The 14,414-nt window shown below is 36.9% G+C and overlaps 1 protein-coding gene across 3 annotated transcripts in view; it reads left to right on the forward strand.

Annotated features, from left to right (window-relative positions):
* The window catches only part of LOC131048073 (citrate synthase, mitochondrial), a 190,428-nt gene that overhangs the window by 130,736 nt on the left and 45,278 nt on the right, over window positions 1–14,414 (forward strand). The window lies entirely within an intron of this gene.

Genomic DNA, 14,414 nt, shown 5'->3' on the forward strand with positions numbered 1-14,414 from the left:
TGCTCAGTTCGACATACCAACACATGTTGCAAGTGAGAAGGAGCAACACATCAGGCTTGTTGTGAGGCCTGCTGTCCCAGACAATCAAGTGAATTGGCAAGTGTTTGAAAGCGATCAATAGATCGTCAACTTCTTGCTAAATGAAGCAGAATTTTTTGCTAAAAATCAGTCTAATCTGCAAGACCAGTATGGAGATCAAATCATGCAGCTCAACTCCAATAAGTTGCCTAAAGGTCTAGTTACCTTGGAAGGCATTTTCAACTCAGATGATCAGTTGAAGAAGAAAATGAACTTGGCTGCAAAGAGGGGTGATTATAAGCCAGTTGTTGTTGCTGAGGGTAGGTCCTTGAACTTGGGCAAGGTGTGTTCCTGAACCGAGCAAGAGGCCTTTGTTTAGCTTTGTCAAAAGTATGATGACATAGTTGCTTGGACCTATGAAGACTTGAAAGGTTTTGACCCTAGTTTAGCCCAGCATACTATAGAGCTAAACCCGGATGCAAAGCCAGCTAGACAAAAACAAAGGCCAATAAACCCCAAGATTGAGCCACTAATGAGGAAGGAGTTGACCAAGCTCATAGAATCCAATATCATCTTCCCTATCAAGCACTCCTCCTGGGTGGCCAACCTTGTCCCTTTAAGAAAGAAGAATGGGGAAATCAGACTATGTGTAGACTTTAGGGATCTCAATAGAGCCTCCCTCAAGGATCACTATCCCCTTCCCTCTATGGAGCAGATTTTCCAAAAGGTAAGTGGCTCAGAAAGATTTTCATTCTTGGATGGGTATTCAAGCTACAACCAGATCTTGGTCCAAGAATCAAACCAATACAAGACTACATTTACTACTAAGTGGGGTATCTATGCTTATTTTAAAATGCCCTTTGGGCTAACCAATGTAGGTGCCACGTTCCAAAGAGCAATGGACATGGCTTTCAAGGGTGTATTAGCAAAGTTTGTGCTTGTATACCTTGATGACATAACTGTTTATTCGAAGCATGCAGCTGACCATCTTGGTCATGTTGAGCAGGTGTTCATGAAATGCAGGGAGTATGGTGTGTCCTTGAACCCTAGAAAGTGTGTATTTGCTACTGATCAAGGAAGATTGTTAGGGCACATCGTATCCTAAGAGTGTTTGACCATTGATCCAGAGCGAGTGGAGGCTATTCTTTCTCTTCCGCTCCCCAGTCACAAGAAAGGATTGCAAAGTTTCCTTGGTAGGATCAACTTTGTGAGGAGGTTCATTCCCAACCTTGCCACCATGGTAAAACCCCTCACTTCCATGTTGAAGAAAAACTTGGCTTTCAATTGGACCAAGGAGGGAAGGGCCGGTGTCGAAGAGATCAAACAAGCAATTGCTTAGGCCCCTACCCTTGTCAATCCTAATTATGAAAGGGATTTTATCCTCTATACCTTCAGAGGAGAATCTAACATTTTAGCTGTCCTAACACAACTGAATGACGACAAGCTGGATCAACCTATTGCTTTCTTTATTGAGGGGCTAAAGGACTAGGAGATTAGGTATAGCTATGTAGAAAAGCAAGTCCTCATTGTTGTAAGGGCATTAAAAAAGTTCAGACACATGTTGTCCAACAACAAGATCCAGCTCTTAGTTCCACATGCAAGTGTCAAGGATTTCCTTCTAAACAAGGACATCAGTGAGAAGAGGGCTGGATGGATAACCAAGGTCATGGAGTATGACATCAACATCAAGATCACCAAGCTTTTAAGAGGCAGGGGCCTATGTGAACAGCTTCTCTCATCTTCTGAGACTACTTCAGAGGTTGCCCTTGTGTTACAAGAAGATCAACCAACTGACAACAACACTCAACTCAATTGGGTAAGTGACATGACAACCTTCTTAATGGAAGGTAGATACCCCCAAGGTCTGGACCACACCAAAAGAAGACACTTCAGGTTGTAGTCCATTCCCTATGTCTTAGTGAATGGCACTCTTTTCCGAAAACACTCTAATGGAGTCTTACTAAGATGCATCGAGCAAAACCAAGTCAGCAGATTGTTAGAGGAATTTTGTGATGTCCCCATCTAAACAATCAAAATATGATATTGCCATTCTAAAATAGAATTTAATAATAAATAATAATACAATTAAAAATATATATATATATAAATGAATAGAATGAACTAAATAAAATATTAATAATAATAATAAACAAGATTGAATATATAATTTATATTTATAAAATATTAATATTAATTACATATTCATCAAATAATAATATAAATTATACAATATTATATTATTACAAAACACAAATAAAAAGTTCTCACCGGTTCCTCGAGTTTGATTGCTGTTGCTAGCATTCTAAATGATAAACTTTGGGGCAGACCAGATCTGACGCATGTCAGAATGGTCTCCCTTACAAATGTATAAGAATCCTTCCAAGTGAAATACGAACCATACAATTATGGTGATAATGACCTTTGGTAGTGATTCATTAAAATGATTAATCTCTTATATTTATATTAGAAAACGAAGGTGACAGCTTGATCATTAAAGATAGCAATGATATTAATATTCGATACAAGCATAGAAGATAGCATTGGATAAAAAGAAGATCGGAATTAGTCAACGACGATAATAAGTATCAACAAATGACATATCCTAAACAAGATACGATTATAGATGAGAATCGATAATAAATTACCTTGAAGACTAGACGAAGAGTTTATGATCCTTCAAAGCTACGTAAGACTCATTAGAAGGCAGTCAAGTGTTTACGTTCCAACAAATATGTAAGAGGATATAAGAGACTAAGTCCATAAAGCCAATTAAAATACCAAGAATCGCCACCTGGGATTAGTTAGTAACAAATAAGATAATATTAAACGATATCATTGGTCGGTTATGAAAGGGTATAAGCCATGCCGGTTGGAGTGCAATCGATCGTTTCGGTATTGCAAGATATAAAAGGAAATTGGATTCACTCTGAAAAGGGGGAAGGGATGCTGTGCCAACACAGACTACAGAAAAGGTAAGACTTTAGTATTGGGCAATCCAAATGCCTGTGTTTGCCATTCGAGATTTTGAGCCATGTCTTAGGATGATGATTACAGTGTATGATAGAAACGCTAGCAAATCTATATTTATCTACCAGCAAAGTACAGTAATGGTGTCATTCACAGGGGAAGCATTTACTAGAGTGTTCGACATTCCTGGCGAGGGCAAGAAAGTTGACAAAAATGCCATGAAGATCTAGCAGAACGAAGGTAGAAGTACAACTACTGTGCTGTGATGATTTGACAACAAAAGAATGGGAAAGAGTGAATGCATCGAAGGGACCAGGGTTAAAAAAGTCTTACATTGTGCTAGGTGAATGGCAATGTCCGCTTGATGTGATGAAGAGTAGACTCACGGGAGCCAGTCGAGCCTTAGACACTGCTGTACCCTTGTTGGCATTGATGAATGGGTTAAGGAATGGGACAGTATATGATTGGGTGCCGGTCCTTTCTGACAGGATTGATGACTTCCTTACCCTACGACCTAAGGCCTTCTACATGCCTTTTCATGCCATCAGACTCTTTTTGGGCGCTGTGCGAACAAAGGTACCCTCGACAAACATGTGTGGAAGCCCCAGAACCGGGTGGACTGTTCGTGGCCACCTATCTTTTATTGGACTCACCAAGATACCTTCACATGTAGCGAGGATGTCCAACGTAGCAGGAAGCGAAGGCGGCAACAGGTGGTGGCTTCAGAGAGTGAGTCAGAGTTGGCAGAAGATGAGGAGAGTAGCGCAAGGGAAGAGTCGGCAGATACCTTTTCCAACAACAGTGGAGGCAATAATGCCTTTTGTCTGGCTTGTTGAGGAGAAGTGGGAAGGAGTCCTGGAGAGGAGATGTTGGATAGTGTAGTACACACGCGGAAGGTGTCATGGGTACACCCTTGAGTAGTACGAGTACGGTTGGAGTAGCACCATCGAGGGGGGTCAAACCTTCGCGAGAGGTGATGATCGAACAATTTATTTTCGCCCCAGCTTTGCTACAGGTGGATGGTGAAATATCTGCACTCCCTACTTCAGGGATGACTGTTGAAGCCGTACCAATGCCAGGATTCGGGCAATTGCGACCTCCACCCACGCAGACACCCTTTAGTGTCGCCCCACCAACACACAGAATGCTTGCGCGTTAGGAGCCCACTACAGAGAAAGGGGCCGAGTTGGAAAGTGTGCCTACAAGTAAGGAGGCCGCTACAGGGAAAGGGGCCGAGTTGGAGAGTACAGTCCATGCATGGATGTCATGTCCTCTCCTTGATCATTATATATAGCATAATGAAACACTTATTATTATTAATGAATATAATAATTATTAACGAATGATTACTTGAAATTTATTTATTAAATATTATTTATCACTAATAATATTCTTGAAATACTCAAATAAAAATAAATTTAATATTGCTAATTGATGTTATACTCCCTTAATATAATTAATGCAAAGAATAGTGACAAAATATTAAGAGAGCGATAAGATTTATAAGTCATAGAGCAGTAAGATAATGATTCTAGTTAAGCAGTAATAGACAAAGCAATTAGAGGATAAGGAGCATGTCATAATCTACAGAAAAGAACAATCTCAATTATAGTGATTGAAGGCATTGGTTATAATTGTTTAGAGCAACGATGAAAGATATAATATAAAGAGTGATCTAAGTAAACGCATTTGCATCATGACTAGATTACGAGAACCATATGTAATAGATCGGCAATATGTTCTTCCCCCAAGTGCTTCGAGATAACAATAACACAAATAGAATTACAGATTGTACAAACCACAAAAATAAGTAAAATATTAAAAATTGGAAATTAACCAACTTGTTAATAGTCAAATATTCGATAAGACAAAGGAAGAGACTTTTTTATTAGAATTATATTTTAACGTGGCATTTGTATAAACCGATATCTATGATTTGTTATTATCAAATGAATTCGTGAATGAAGCGTTCTTAATTTGGTTGAATGAAGTTTTATTATCGGTTGAGATAACTGATCGCAATATTAAACAAGGCATTGATAATCGATTTAGTAATCAAAGGATATGATTATTATCACGACCTTTGGGTTACAAAAAGATGCAACCTTACTATTAATGATTACGCGAAAGATATATAAAGGAAAAAATCAGAATAAGAAGGGGATAGGAAAGAGAAATAAGGAGAGGAAGGATATATCAAATGGAATGGAAATGATTATAAATAGTTTGTGCCATCGAACAGATCATATCAGAACTGTTATTAGGTTACAGGCAATAAGATCCTTGTTCTTGGTGGTATGCATGGGGATGGCTTAATACGTATGCTTAATATATAAAGTCCGATAATGTTTTCATGCAGAATTTAATACTAATATTAATATTGACTGCAATACGTATGACAATCATTCTCAATTTCATATGCAATGGCAGACCATGTCATATCTGTCTGCCCTCACAGTGGAATAAATCAGATGATATATATATAAAATCTATACACCAGACTGAGACTAATCTATAAGAAAATCATATGTAGTGACAATTTATAACATTGAGACATATATGTCAAGAATACAAATCAAGGGAAGTTATCAAGATAGGTTCTATCTTCCAAACTAATCTTAGAATCTTAAGTTAAATATTATAATGAATAGTACTGAGTTTTGATAAAATTTTATTTATTAATATTTATAACTCTCACATTAAGTTATAATTGTTATCCCAAGACTAAATTAGGTAAATCCCAAATAGGGGACATTACAATGGGATGCATGGTTGGACCGCTACCATGGCACCGGTTGGATCTCGACCTCCTTCACCACCTCCTTCACCACAACCACTGGTGTTGCCAGAGATTGTGGATTTAGAGGATGGGAGTTCTCACCAACAATGGCTATGGAAGTCTTCCAGGATAGGGTGCTTGGAGAGGACTATAGGGCTGTTGAGCCCAACCAGCAGGTAGCATCCACTATGCAGGGTGAGTTAGGTGTGGTGGAGCAATTTCTGGCAGAGATGGAGGCAAGTGCACAGAAGATGGCTGCCTTGGTAGATGTGGAGGCCAGTGCACGACAGATGGGGGCTTCAATTTAGGAACTGGATCTTGGACAGACTGTAGTGGAGAATTTGCTTGCATTTGCCACATGAGGATGTGGAGAGGAGTTTGCCAAGTGTTTTGATTCAAAGGGATGGCCTGCAGTAGAGATACCTGCCATGATGGAGGAGTGGAGGTGCAAGGAGTCGATTGGCGAGAGTGGGACATACTTGTTGTTATGGCAGGAGGAGTAGGCATTCTGAGACAATTACTATGAGCTCCGAGTGCACAACATTTGGCATCCAGGGCGGAGGCAGAGCGGGTGGCAGCCATTATAGCTCGGGAGGAGCTAGCCACTCGGCTGTAGACCATTGAGGAGGAGCTCCTATAGTAGAGGGTTTTGGTGACGGCATTAGAGGAGGAGTTGGTCCAGGCGAAGGGGGAATTGGCGCAAGAGGTGGCTATGCAAGCAACAATAGAGACTTGCCTCACTTTAGTTTTGGAGGAGTTGGACAAGAAACATAAGGAAGTCATGGAGGCAGTGTTCATAGTGAAGACTTCGAGGGAGCGACACTTGTTACTCGAGAGAGACCTCCAGTATAGGACGCAAAAAGTTCGGTAGTTGCGGGAGCATGTAATGTCCCGACTTTGAAATAGAATTTAATAATAAATGATAATAATAAAATTAAAACATTAAAAATTAAATTAAAATATAAAATAATATAATTAAATATGATTAATTAAAAATTAATTAAGTTAATGAAAAGTCAAAAGACATGAAAGGAAAAGTTGTGACTCCCTCAACAATGAGATATAAAAGGGAGAAGAGAACCTCATTTGAGAGGGGGGATAATTTGGAAATGAGAAGTGCAGATCTGATTTAAATGATAAGTGCACATCTGATTATGAAAGGCTGTGTCCCTTTCAGGGTAGAATTAATGAAGAGTTGCACTCTTTCAAATGGTGCTAAGGGTGAAAGGGTATGTCTCTTGCCAAAGGGCATACATGATGAAGAGGTGTGCCTCTCCCTCAAATTGTGTAATATCCCTTGGCTAATCTGAGCCTGTTTCGCTTATTTGAACCCCAAGGAATATTGTCAAACACTTGGCATACAATGTTTGAAGCCGCTGTAGTGAATTCTTTATTTGTCTTCTTTGGGTTTGTAGGCTGCAAATGAAGTTATGGAAAGCTTCTAACAATGCAAAGTTGTTATAGAAATGATATACTAGCTGTTTTAGACCTTTACACACACATGTAATGACTGAAATTAACTAGTACAGCTAGTTGACATTAAGACAAACACTTGTCATGCATCCCAATGTATACCTAAAGCCATTAGGCATTTAAGCAAACAATTGGCATGAAAGCTAAGTGGCTGATCAATGTTGAATGTTACCATGAATGTGGAATATGCAACTTATATCTCCATTAAACATATGCAACCTCCAAGTATTTCATGATATAATCATAATAGAAAATGATGCAATGAAGTAATGATTTTTTAATACAATTACCATAGATAGAAAACCTGGAATTTCAATGGCTGCCTTGATATATTGGTTTGATTCTCCTCATACGCAAAGCCCTTGTCAAATATATATCTGTTCACCTTTCTAAATCCCCTTCTATAGAATTCAAACTACTGTAGCGCACTGTTCATGCGCATTGTTCACGACACTGTAGTGCACTGTTCACGACACTGTAGCACACTGTAGTCTCTTTCAATTTGCAAACAAACTCTGAAATAAACCCTCCAATCAGCTCAATGTCAACTTCTAAATGAAGCCAACTCTCACAAGCATAATCAGATGATATTGCACACCCTCTATATGCTGTTACAATGAAGAAGCCACGCTCTCCAATGCCGCAAGCCTTGAATCCTGCAGAAACCCTTGGTATTCTACGCTTCAATGCTCCAGAGAAACTTCAATCAAAAACTCCAATCACATAATGAAGTTCGATTCCTTTTGCACACTTATATTTCCTCAAGAAGTTCGAACTTCTTCAAAAAACTCTTAATTAACATTAAAATGTTATAATATTTCATTGGCATCAATAATGTAATTAAACCTTGGGTTATTTGCTCATAAATTATTAATAAACTTGGCCCCCTTATCATGATAAATAGACCCTCATTTAAGTGCTTTATAATATAAAGTCATTTAATAACTTAATAATATAATCTCCAAATAATTAATGTTTAATTGGGCCAATTAAACATTAATATCTCCATGAATACTTTGTATTTTCAAACGTTGTCTGAACTGGGAGCTAACATGAGGAGACTGCGTATGACCATACCCCCTTTACTAAAAATAGCAGGGGTCCATCTCTAACATCCCAAGACTTGCTAAAAATAGGAAGTAGAGCAAATGATGTCTGAATGATGCCAAACGAAGACCAAACTGAAGCACTCTGAACACTGGAGATGATACCAATCCTCAAAAAGACCCTCTATCCAACACATTAGCCTACGAGGGTCAGGATAATAGGCTAATCTCACAAAATCCAAGTCTGCTAAAATGGGGACATTACAAATTGAGAGATATAAAGGTAAGGAATCGAAAGCATCTAGTGACATCACCATTGATCAGATCAGATCAGAATTGTTATCAAGTTACAGGCAGTGACATTTGTGTTATTGGTGGTATGCATGGGGATAGTGCTAATAGTGATAGCCACGTTGGAAGCAAAAACCGTGGAAGGAATAGAGTGTACCCAGCATATCCAGGATACACCACCGGCAAGTGAACGGTAAGTGGTTTGCCCTAAACCGTAGGGAATACTTCATGAATAATGCCGTGGAATTCGAATCATACAGCAAGATAAATTAAAGCAGAATAGCCGGTAAATAACAGAGATACATTCTAAATTAATATATCAGAGATGCATTTGGAATCAATGTTGCAGAGATACATTCAGAATTAGCATAATAGAGATGCACTCAGAATTGTAACGACACTCTAGAGACAGAGATACACTCAGGATTATAATATAATAGTGATATATTAGTGATGTTAAATAACAATTACCATAAGATTGTAGAGATACACTTAGAATTAAAACAGAGGGAATAGAGATTGCTTCAGAGGCAATTTACAGAGCTAGGGATCATTGAGGCATTTCAGAGCAGAATTATATTTAAGTCCCTGATAATGTCTACGATGATTGCTCCCTTTAAAGGAGCCATAGAGACTAGAGGGCAAAATTGAATGCCAAGATTCCAAGAGGAATCCAGAGAGAGATTCATAGGGAATCTCTTAGAGACAATATATATATATATATATATATATATATATATATATATATATATATATATATATATTGTAGAGGTTAACCATATGCATATGTTAGAGATAGAGAAGCTTGAGCAAGGGTGGGATCTCTGCCAAGCTTTGAGAAAATTAATGATTTCACTCATTAATAGAGATCCCAAATAGAGACCTTAGGAGGACGACATTCTGGGTTGCTCCTAACTGAAAATATTTCTCAATAGAGGGTTGGGTCAATCCAGGTAAGGTCCAACTGAGTATTGTATCCTTTTTTATAGAGAAAAATAAATTAGCTTAACATTATTTGTTAAATATGTAGAATAATGTATAGCATTCTTTCTTGTATAATTGCCCAAACAAATATATATGTTTAATTATCTTTCATATTGTTTGTATACTAACGTTTGTTTGCAGGACTTGAACGCCAAATAATCCAATCCCTAATTGGGAACATTACAGAGCAATTGGCTACTTCAGTCCCATTGACTCCTCCTTCATCAAGGACACCCTCTAGACCGCCAACTCCTTTATTTCTTCTGTCTAGTTGTTTCCCCATTTTCTTGTGCATCGTCTGGAGACGAATCTTTTTTTTTGGGAGGGATGATGTTGTCGGGATAATTAGTATTTGTTAGTAAATGTTTAGGGGTCGGCGGTTGCTGACGGTTGGTACCGACAGCCGGTCGACACCCCGTGTATATATATCCGTGTACCCCAATCTTTGGATATGATTATGCTTTGTTATGTTATATTGATGTTATTCTGAAGATACATTGTAATGTTGGCATTAATGGATATACATTTATGAGTTCTCTACATTTCGTGCATATCTGTACTATTTTGTTTTGCTTGTGTTCTGTGGTGTTCTTAAACATACCCTACAGGGCAAAACACTTGTGTGATTCTCCTTGAGCTCGAAAATGGGGACAGGTGTAGGGAGAGAAAGGGTTGTTGAATCCTTCATATAATCTGGGCAATATATAAAGAATGTTGAATATATGATCTATCGTAACATAATGGAAATGCTGACTAACCTGCTGTGCAGGTTTCAGTTAAACTTTAGTTGACAATAGTGCCCCTCTATTGTATTTACTATGCACTAAAATCGTGATTCTAGGTCAGAATATAAGAGGGTCCCATTAGGGGACATTACATGGAAATGGAACTCCCAATTTGGCTTTGTGATTTAGAGACTTTATATGATTGGTGGATTGCTTCACAATGTAACAAAGATTGTCAACTTTGTAGAGTTCAGTTGTATCAGAATGGTGCAACAAAGATATGGTGGAGCATTCTACAACTTCATTTGGGATCCTAGTTTTGGCATATAGGTTTAGATTGCTTTAGGACAAGCAATCTTTGGGAAGGGAGGATTGTAATGTCCCCAGTTTTGATCTAGGTTTTTGGAAAGGAAATAATATAATTAATCAAATTAAGTTATCTAATTAATGCTTTTCTTGCAACTTTTATTTAACTAATTGTGTTTTTAAGTTAACTATTATTTTTAAATAAAGCGTCTTTACTTGGAAACAAAAAAAAGCAACATAAAATAAAGTCACTTTTATGGAGGAAAAAAAGGACAATTATTTTAAAAGTGATTTTATAATTTAAATTCCAAAATTTTTTTTAGGGGGATTTAAAAGTAGGTTGAGGAGACTCATAGGATTCATTTAGAGGATATATCATTTTCTCTTTTCAAGATTTGTAGCCTGAGGTCAAAGTTTCTACCAATGGGATGAAAATATCGATGTTTTCTTCTGATGGACGAAAATCTGGAAGGCTGAAGTTTGAGGATGTAAACCCTTTGTCTTCAATGGTATGGTTCATCCGAGATTATGGTTTGTCTTGAATGTTTAGAAGGGAAGAAATTGGTTGGGAATGAAATATTTTTTTCTGGTACAGATACAATTTTAAAATACTTGCAAGCAAACATAAATTTGTAATTGGAGTTATACTGGTGGAGGTTCAAGGCAAGATCAAATTGTGAAAGATTTGTTGTTATGATGCTAGTCAATTCACATAAGGCAAGACCAAATTGTGAAATATTTATTGTTATGACTCTTGTCAATTCACATAAGGCAAGATCAAATTTGATGCTAGTCAATTCACATTTACTTCAATGTTCAATTTGTTGGACGTGGACACCATTGGTATGAGAACATCTTATTAGTTTTGATGCTAGTTGATTGACAACCAAGAGGATGATATACCACATTTATTCCTCTGATGCTTCCTCCATTAGGATAGGCACACTGATCCCATATGATGGCATTACAAAATTTAAGCAAGAACACAAAGAAAACATTTTTTACCTCGCCAACTTCTCACACAAAGCCCCCACCTTCGAAAGAAAATCATAAAAGCCTTAAACTCAAACCACCAAAACCTTTCCAAAATGAGATTAACACCTGCCTTTTGGAATTTTGAGGCAATTAGAAGCTTTTTTCAATGTCTCATTCGATGCGTAGTATTGCAAAGCTCATCATACAAGCAAGCTTCCTATCAAGGATTAAGGTTTTATCATTAAATTAAATTTAAAAACATTTATCTTTCACAATACATAAAATCCTAAGTCCAATGGCTTAAGGTTGGGGTCCCTAATATCTCAATCTAAGATATGGCTTGGTCTTTTAAGACTAGAGTGACTCCCTTTTAACAACTGCCACCAAGACCAAAATTTCAAGGCACCAATAGATAAACAAATAAGGCATAAACTGAAAAAAGAACAAGAACCATGACATCACAAGTAATAGAATCTATCACTAGTCGATCTATTCTATGAATTGCGCTTGCAGAACTCATTCTGGTGCACCACTACACTTGTAGCAATTGTTTGGCACATGACAACCTGCAACACATAATCATGCAAATAATCAACAATATCCACTTGTATCATGAACAGATAAAAACTAACTTAATCAATTAGTAACTTATACCAAATTTTTGCCATGGTCTTCTGAAGCATGAACAATTAATATCAAGTTTGATCAAATTAAATCAAAATATTATAATTGACCCTTTGATTTTCTGTTTATACAAAGAAGAGTTGTTAGTTGTAATATCCCCATTCTTGAACCCTTCCCATTAGAATAGTACAATGCAATTGTGGACAAGGAGTGGCAGTCCTTGGACACCATTATCAGTAGTAGTTAGTCGAATTAGTAGAAGTTATTATACTTAAAGAATAAAAGATGAGGAAACCGTGAAGTCTTATAAATAAGATGGTTTCCTAAGATAGATTCCAAAATAAAGATCATCATACTAAGTACAGAGAGTATGTCCATCAATAAGACAATCACACTCAAGACCATGGATGAATGATTACCTACGAGGTATTGTATGAATCAGGCAGGTAACTTGAGCAGAGACAATTGTATACATCAGGAATTATCTACGTGGATAATCAGCATGGACATCCACCGTCATAATATCTAGTAAGAGTCAGCGATTCGTATTGTTAAGAAGGTAAAGAATTGATAACCGATAGAAAGTAAATACAAAGACCGAACTTCCTTGCCAAGAAAGATATCGCTCAGGATATCAAGTATAGATTGTCATATTTACAGTGCACAGATATTACAGAGAATATTGATGATTAAGGCTGACCGACCACATAATTGAAGGGGGTTGATATTGATATTGCCCAAGTAATAGATAATCTAAGTCAGTGATGATATGATAAGAAGAGCATTACTAATATCAATTAAGGATATCGATTTAGTAAGAAGAGTGAGTGATTAGCATACTATTGAAAAGGTGCAATTGGTATACAGAAGTTAGCATTTGTTATTAATGTAGTTTGTAATCATCCCGAAGAAGTGTGATAATGAAGGGAGGTGTCTCATCGTTACCAAAGGGTGCATATATATATTAATATCAGAAACATCACCTTCATTCATTGTTGCAATCATACATATCCCAATCAGAAACAGCAACATATCACTATAAGTGATATAAATATTTTCAGAATTGCATTAGTGTATCGACATATCAGACACGGCAAGTATTATCGATTGCATGATTTGAAGTATTATCGATTGCACATATCTCTATATTATTGCAGATTGGAATTTCCTAACTTTGCATGATCCCCTAAGATCGTATCAGATATAGCATTGTTTTGTTATCCAATTTTTATCCTTCATCAATATAGGTGAAAGGGAAAGTTAATCAGCATATTGTTGCACCAAGTTCAACATATACATCTATAAGTTCAAATCACTTAGCATACATCTAATTGTATAGTCAGAAATATCAGTGGTATTAATATTAGTCATTATTCTTGAAATAACATTATCATTGTTCATATTCTTTCCATTATATAAGTTTTAAGTGGTATCATGCATTGCAATTCATAGCAAGAACAGAGAGTTAAAGGTAATTGTCCCAATATTCCAAGATACCTTAAAAGGGGACATTGAAGTAACCTCTCCAAATAGAAGTTTTCATTTGTTTAACAGATATTATTTTTGGTTCTCCTGCATTAGGAATGCCTTGAAGCATAATTAAGTACCCTTGCTCATTACACTTGGATATTGACTAATAGGTAAGCCAAATAAAGTTTCAAAACGACTATATGACATCTTGAGTTCAATGTTGTAGTCAGCATACAATGTCTATTATTGTGTTTTGATAATATTGGTTATCCAACTATGTATTAATTGTTGTATGAAGTTGTTCGTCATTCTCAGGTAGTTATAAGTGTCAGTTGGTTGACAGTGTGTTCCTTTTGGCAACTGTCAGGTCCTTAAAATATAGTGTATTGTCATGGAATGTTGTAGATCTAGTCAGATCCCTTGGTCGATCATCTTTGGTTTTCTTATCTGTAATAATTTCATGTGCCGACCATCTCCTAGCGCTCAAGCTGGAATGCTGACTGGGTAAGTTTCAAGGATCAAGATCATAACTTGTAGGTCTGTAAACTAACTCAAGGCAAATACTCTTTATAACATGTAAGTGTTGATTTGACAACTTGTTTTTAGGAAGAACAATCTACCAAGATAAGCAGGTACAATTTGCAAAAGCAGGTTCTTTGCAAAAGTAAAGGAATATCATTTCATAGGTAGTGCAAATTCTGTAGTGTTGTTGGTGATAGTGAAGTGATATTCCTTGAATTATTATTGTGCATTATT

The sequence above is a fragment of the Cryptomeria japonica genome, chromosome 6 (assembly GCF_030272615.1).
Source record: "Cryptomeria japonica chromosome 6, Sugi_1.0, whole genome shotgun sequence".
NCBI classification, from domain to species: Eukaryota; Viridiplantae; Streptophyta; class Pinopsida; order Cupressales; family Cupressaceae; genus Cryptomeria; species Cryptomeria japonica.